Source organism: Microcaecilia unicolor, chromosome 3 (assembly GCF_901765095.1).
Source record: "Microcaecilia unicolor chromosome 3, aMicUni1.1, whole genome shotgun sequence".
Taxonomy (NCBI): Eukaryota; Metazoa; Chordata; class Amphibia; order Gymnophiona; family Siphonopidae; genus Microcaecilia; species Microcaecilia unicolor.
In genome coordinates this window covers 118,407,492-118,414,392 of record NC_044033.1, presented here as the reverse complement: position 1 = coordinate 118,414,392, position 6,901 = coordinate 118,407,492, and the positions used below count along the sequence as shown (strand labels likewise).

Genomic DNA, 6,901 nt, shown 5'->3' with positions numbered 1-6,901 from the left:
CCACCCAGTGATTCTCCTCTCTCCCCTACCCACCCTCCAGCGATTCTCCTCGCTCCCCTGATTACCTCCGTCGAAGTGGCCGCATCGTTGAAAGCCCTGCCCATCTCCAGCCTTCCCTTCGAGTTTGTTCCCTCAGAGTCCCGCCTTCTGACATCATTTCCTCTTTCCGCGAGGGCGGGACTCTGAGGGAACGAACTTGAAGGGAAGGCTAGAGACGGGCTTTCAATAATGAGGCTGCTTCGACAGAGATAATCAGGGGAGCGAGGACAATCGCTGGGTGGCTGGGGGGGCAGGGGAGAATCGCTGGGTGGCTGGAAAGGGGGCAGGGGAGAGAGGAGAATCGCTGGGTGGCTGGATGGGGGGCAGGGGAGAGAGGAGAATCGCTGGGTGGCTGGAGGGGGGGCAGGGGAGAGAGAAGAATCACACACACAGTCTCTCTCTCACAGACACACTCGCACCCAGTCTCACTCTCTCTCTGTCACACACACACTTGCACATTCACTCTCTCTCACACAGTCACTCTCATACACACTCTCTCAAACATACACACTCCGAGGAAAACCTTGCTAGCGCCTGTTTCATTTGTGTCAGAAACAGGCCTTTTTTACTAGTATATATATATATATATAGTATTTGAGGAAAAGCCCGAGTAGGATCCCTTTATGTTGTATATTTTTACTCTGTGGGTGACTGTGGGGGTATATTTTAGGGATTTATGCCATTCTCTTCTTTTTCAGTTTCTGTTGGGAGTTTGTTTTTCACTAATTTTTGCTTCACATTTGGTGGTTGTTGGAAGGCCAGCACTGGTGGAGCTGGGAATAATCTCTTTAGTAATTCATCCTCCTGGAGTAGTGGCTGTTGGTCTTTTATGATTCTTTTCCCATTTTTTCAAGCTCTGGTAGTATAATACTACAAAAGGGACTCTCTCTGCTCTAGCATACCTAAGGTGGGGTGGTGGGGCCGGTTCATCCCAGGTGCTGGCAGCAAGGGGGTGCGCGGCTGTCGGCTCTGTCTATTCCCTGCCCTGGAACAGGAAGCTGGCATCAGAGGAGGCAGGGGACTGGCAGAGCTGACAGCCGCACACCTGCTCAGTGCACCCCCTTGATTGGAGGAACGGGGTGTGCGCTGCCCGGGGGGTGCTCCACCTGGGGTGCCATATAAGGTAGGTACACTGCTGCCTCTCTGAGATTCTTTTCTTTATACTGTAGCAGATTTTCTCTGGGTGTATGAAGTGATGAGACAATCTTCCTTGAGGTCATTTGGGGGCTGTAGTCTTTCTATTTGACGGGGGTTGCACTCTTTCTATATGACAGATTGAGTCAGGATTTTGAGGTGTTTATCTCCGTCTCTTGGCTTAGAGCACATATGGTAGTATCATGTGGGTTTTTGTGTATAATGGATTTATTTTTTGTATATGAAGGGTGGAAGCTAGAATTGTGGAGGAAGCTGCATCTGTCAGTTTGTTTCTTATATAGCCAATACTGATAGAAACTATGGTATCTAGAAAGTTAACTTAAACCATGGAGTAGTCAATTTTGATTCTGACAGAAGGATGAGATGCATTAAAAGAATTGTAAAATTGTTTCATAAAAATGTAATCAATGTACAGTAATGTATAAAGAGGTCCTTTTACTAAGCCGCGTGTCTACGCGCGCCAAAATGGAGTTACCGCCCGGCTACCAAGTGGATCTTGCGGTAATTTCATTTTTGGCGTGCATTCAATATGCGGGTCTGAAACATATTTTTTATTTTTGGCTTTGCTTATCGGCCGCATGCCAAGAGGCATTTGACGCACATAGATCGTTACTGCCTTGTTAACACGTGAGACTTTACCGCTAGGTCAATGGCTGGCGGTAAGGTCTCAGACCCAAAATGGACGCGCACCAATTTTGATTTTAGCGCACGTCCATTTTCGGCAAAAAAAGGTCCTTTTTTACAGGCATGCTGAAAAATAGATCGGTGCACTCCCAAAACCTGCTCCTACACTACCACAAGCCATTTTTCAGCACGCCTTTGTAAAAGGACCCCAAAGTGTTTAGTCTGATATGTATTTTTTTAAGAATCTTCCAATTCTGCCATGGGAAAATATCTCAAACAACTCAATGTCCCTTCAGTTTACATCTGCTAAATACATAAAAGAGCAGTGTTCTGTTTACAAAGTTCACCTCAGTGGCAAATGTTTTCATAGGAGCCAGATAAAGTTCTTAGCTCACGTGGAGGAGCATAATCAAATGGGGACGACCATCTCTGAGATTACCCATCTCTGAGGACATCCCCGCGAATGGGCGGGGCATCCCGTATTATTGAAACAAGATGGGCGTCCCATCTTTCGTTTTGATAATACGGTCGGGGATGCCCAAATCTCAACAATTAGGTCGACCTTAGAGATGGTCGACCTCGGTTTTCGCTGATAATGGAAACCGAAGATGACCATCTCAAAACGACCAAATCCAAGGCATTTGGTCGTGGGAGGAGCCAGCATTCGTAGTGCACTGGTACCCCCTCACATGCCAGGACACCAACCGGGCACCCTAGGTGGCACTGCAGTGGGCTTCAAAAATTGCTCCCAGGTGCATAGCTCCCTTACCTTCGGTGCTGAGCCCCCCAAAACCCACTCCCCACAAATGTACACCACTACCATAGCTCTTAGGGATAAAGGGGGGCACCTACATGTGGGTACAGTGGGTTTCGGGTGGGTTTTGGAGGGCTCACATTTACCACCACAAGTGTAACAGGTGAGTGGGGGATGGGCCTGGGTCCGCCTGCACCCACTAAAAACTGCTCCAGGGACCTGCATACTGCTGTGATGGAGCTGGGTATGACATTTGAGGCTGGCATAGAGGCTGGCAAAAAAATGTTGGTGACCACTGGGGGTAAGGGGAGGTAATCCCCGATTCCCTCCGGTGGTCATCTGGTCAGTTCGGGCACCTTTTCGAGGCTTGGTCGTGAAAAAAAAGGGACCAAGTAAAGTCGGCCAAATGCTCGTCAGGGACGCCCTTCTTTTTTCCATTATCGGCCGAGGATGCCCATCTCTTAACCACGCCCCCGTCCCGCCTTTGCTACGCTGCTGACACGTCCCCGTGAACTTTGGTTGTCCTCGCGATGGAAAGCAGTTGTGGACACCCAAAATCGGCTTTCGATTATGCTGATTTGGGTGACCCTGAGAGAAGGACACCCATCTCTCGATTTGTGTCGAAAGATGTGCGCCCTTCTCTTTCGATTATGCCCGTTTGCCTCCTCACTGGTCTATTGTGACTTAAAAGTTTTTAGAAATGTGTTCAATTTAGTTAATTCATCATAATTCAGGATTCGTAAAACCATTTGTATTTAATTTATATATTCAAAATGTTGCTGGCCGGCATGCGGCATGTTTTGCAACAGCTGCGTCAGTGTCTGGTCCACTACAAAAGATAAAAATGTTAATGTAGAGTATGAGCAACACTGCTCAAAAATAATCAATTTATGGGGAAAAGGTTGGCATACTTTTATGCCACCCTAGTGCCCCTAGCAGGACCCATGATTTGTAGATGGAGGTCATTATTGAAGTGGAAATAATTGTCAGAATGTATTTGATTAATTCTGTAATAGCTTCTAGTGCGGTTTGGTGTTCCAGGGTAAATGCTTTTAGGAATTTGTCACATGCACTCCTCAAGCAGATGGCATAACTGCAGGTGGTAACTAGATTTTTTTTTAATTTGTTCAGAAAATCTGTGGTGTCTTGTGTACTAGGAGCTTCAGGATTTTCAAGTCCAGCTATTTTCTCTGTGAGTGTGCCAATACCAGAAATGATTCATCTATCAGGGTTTCCAGGTTCATGGATCATAGGTGGCTTGTAGGAAGTGCCCACAGAATGGTATGGGATGAGATATTTTAGATGTAGATATACTTGCTTTGGAAATGTCTTGATAAGATCTTTCAATTGTTTTGTATAATCCTATGTAGGTTCTTCAGTCAGTTTCCTATAGTATGTTCTTCTTTCATGTACTAATACTTTGATACTAAAATAAAATAAATAGGATATACAAGTTGAAGGTCACATGAATCAAATAAAGGTTTTATCATGTGAAACAAATTACTGTGATTCAAACTTTTAGTATATCAAGATTTCAATTTACGAATCATTTTATTTGCACTAAAGAAAACATTATCCTTTCTCATTAATAGTTTACTAAAAGTGATGTGTGTTAACATATTACGGAGTCCTTTTACTAAGCTGCGTTAAAAAGTGGCCTGCAGTAAGACTAACACGTGGGTTTCCTAAACGCTGAGGTTACTTTTAACACAGCAGTAAAATGGCTGCATTTTCTATTTTTCCAATTAATAGCCGTGTACTAATTTCCCAATTAGTGTGGGGCCATTAGTGCAGGAGCCCTTACTGCCACCTATTTACTACGCAGTAAGGGCTCACGTGCTAGCCACATGCTAATCGGTTAGCGCATGGTGATGCAGCTGCGCTAACCGATTAACACCGGGTATGCCTACTTTCCACCCCACACACATCCCCAGTGCTAGAAATTTTTTAAATATTTTTAGCATGTGGGTAGCGCGCTAAAAAAACTACCACAGGACACTTGAGTGTGCCCTGCAGTAGTGAATTTTAGCCTGCGGTAAGCACGCGTTAGTGCTTGCCGCAGCTTAGTAAAAGGGCCCCTAAGAATGGTGTATATAATGAGGTCAATTATCGAAGTCTACACAAGCCTACAAGTTGAGTTCAAAGGGAAATTTCTTATGGAGTTTGCCTTTGAAAACCCTTCACCTAGTGGGGATCATGGTCCACAATAATAAAAATTACTTAATTGTTCATATGAGTGCTTATCTATGTACACAGCATTAACAGTAAGTATCTTGCATTGTTGTGGGAAAGATCCCATGACTGAATATAAATTAATTATCTACCAGTCACTGGTTTACAATTATGTATTGCTCAGTCATTGATCGCTTTCCTAGAATGCTAATGGCAAATTAAATACAGACGTATATAGTTACCTGAAAGAATGATTTCAGTTACACATGAAATGTCTCAGCAAAAGCCTGAAAAGTACCTTTCTGAAGAATGTGCTTTCCAGTGGGTTGGTGAGTCCTCTTCTGTTCCGTTTACACTGGCCTGATGTTTTACTGGAAGCCTCCAAAACTGCTGCATCTTTTCCCTTGGGTGCAGAATATGTATCAGACATAATAAATCTTTCTTGGTCTCAGTTCAGCACAAATGCAGGTGCTTATCCAATAGAATACCTTAAGAAAGGGTCAGTAATATTTTGTTTTAGTTTAAGATGTTGATTTCCAATTCGTTTTTCCTCTGTACGAGCAAATAATTAAAACACTAGCAAAGCAAACTGTCACTACAAAACAAACAGCGGAATACAATGCCAGGGAAACAAAAGACGCTAGTAATATGTCAATGACTAGCACCAGTAAATCTGCAAGCATGGTGTAGTATCTAATTAGCCCGAGTCTAACTTCCAGTGCTACTGAGAACTCCACTGGCATTCAAGAACTGAAACGCCAGCATTCTCTTGTGAAACAAAGCATTGCAAAACATTCACAAACCACTTGAGAGCTCCTCTGGGAGCCTGTGAGTAAAACAGACCAACAAAAAGACACAGAAAGAGAGGAAAGGCCTAGTGATTCCAAAGCCATGAATCTTGCTCATGGGATATAATTAAATTGATTTCAAAAGTAGCAACATAAGTGAGACAATGGATCAGTGCCATGCTACAGTAATATGCAAAACCAGGTTAAAAGTTGAGTACTAAATGCAATATAAAGTTCATCTGTGGGTTCTTGATCAACTCTTTAAGGGTTTGATTTGACTCAAACTTTAAGAGGTGCCTGGACTTAAGGATTGCTTTTTAACATAAGAGGCCTGAAAGATAACAGAAGAGCTTAGAATTCAGAAGGCACTCAGGGCTGATTGTCAAATAATTTGGCCAAAAGGAGAAGCGCAGAGAGGCACATTAAGAACGGTTATGATTTAGTTAATTTTCATTTTTAAATCTTATATACCACTTTTTTTTATACCACTTTATACATTTTCCCAAAATGACAGTAACACAACAACAGAGGTAAACAAAAGTTATGGCGAGAAACAAATCTTAAAACCACTATGAGAAGTACATGTAGAATAATCATGTATTTAATGGAACGTCAATCAATTGGCGTATGTAACCCATATTTTCTCAACAGTGGTTAGTACAGTCAGAAACTTTACATTCAAATTTATGAACAATCAAGATGGTGTTCCACCAAAAGGTCACATTCAAAATGAGTACAGATTTCCAGTTCACAAAGACCATTTGTGCCTCCTTTTCATGCCTCAGAATATACAAAGTGGGTTACCAAATTCACACAACTACAGTTATACAATCAACATCCTTACTAAACATAACCCATAGTTAAATTAAGATAAAATAAATGTAAATCAGTACTACCAAAAATCACCCCATAGGCATACCAACAAAGGACCCAAATAGCCAAGTTTTTAGGAGGCAGTGAAACTGCAAGTAATCTGCTGCCCCCATCAAAGCTCAAGGAAGGTTATTCCATAATATGGGAACCACACCCAGCAAACACTTACACCTCATTTTAACCAATCAAGTCACCAGATCCTGGGAGCACAAAATTCTTTTGTTGGCTAGAGCATACCCCTGGATTCTATATAGCGCTCCTAGAGATCCATGCTGAAATCCAGGCTTATTCTATAACAACACACATAACATAATTGGGTTAACAAGCTAATCAGCATTGATAACAGAATTTAACAAGCAATAATGTGCACTAATTGACAATAATTAAAATTTGCACGCACAACTTGCTAATTGTATTCTGTAATGAACTGCACCTAAATGCTAATATGTGCAGTTCAAGAGGGGCATGGCTATGGATGAATGGTTATTCTGTGGGT

The 6,901-nt window shown here is 42.7% G+C and overlaps 1 long non-coding RNA gene across 2 annotated transcripts in view; it reads right to left on the bottom strand.

Annotated features, from left to right (window-relative positions):
* Positions 1–3,759: 3,759 nt before the first annotated feature.
* LOC115464695 overlaps positions 3,760–6,901 on the bottom strand; it is a 58,565-nt gene continuing 55,423 nt past the window's right edge. For both annotated transcript variants that reach the window (XR_003941268.1, XR_003941269.1), the window contains exons 4-5: positions 5,043–5,232; positions 3,760–3,998 (exon numbers count right to left, since the gene is read on the bottom strand). This is a non-coding gene — a long non-coding RNA (uncharacterized LOC115464695). The remainder of the gene's footprint in view (positions 3,999–5,042; positions 5,233–6,901) is intronic.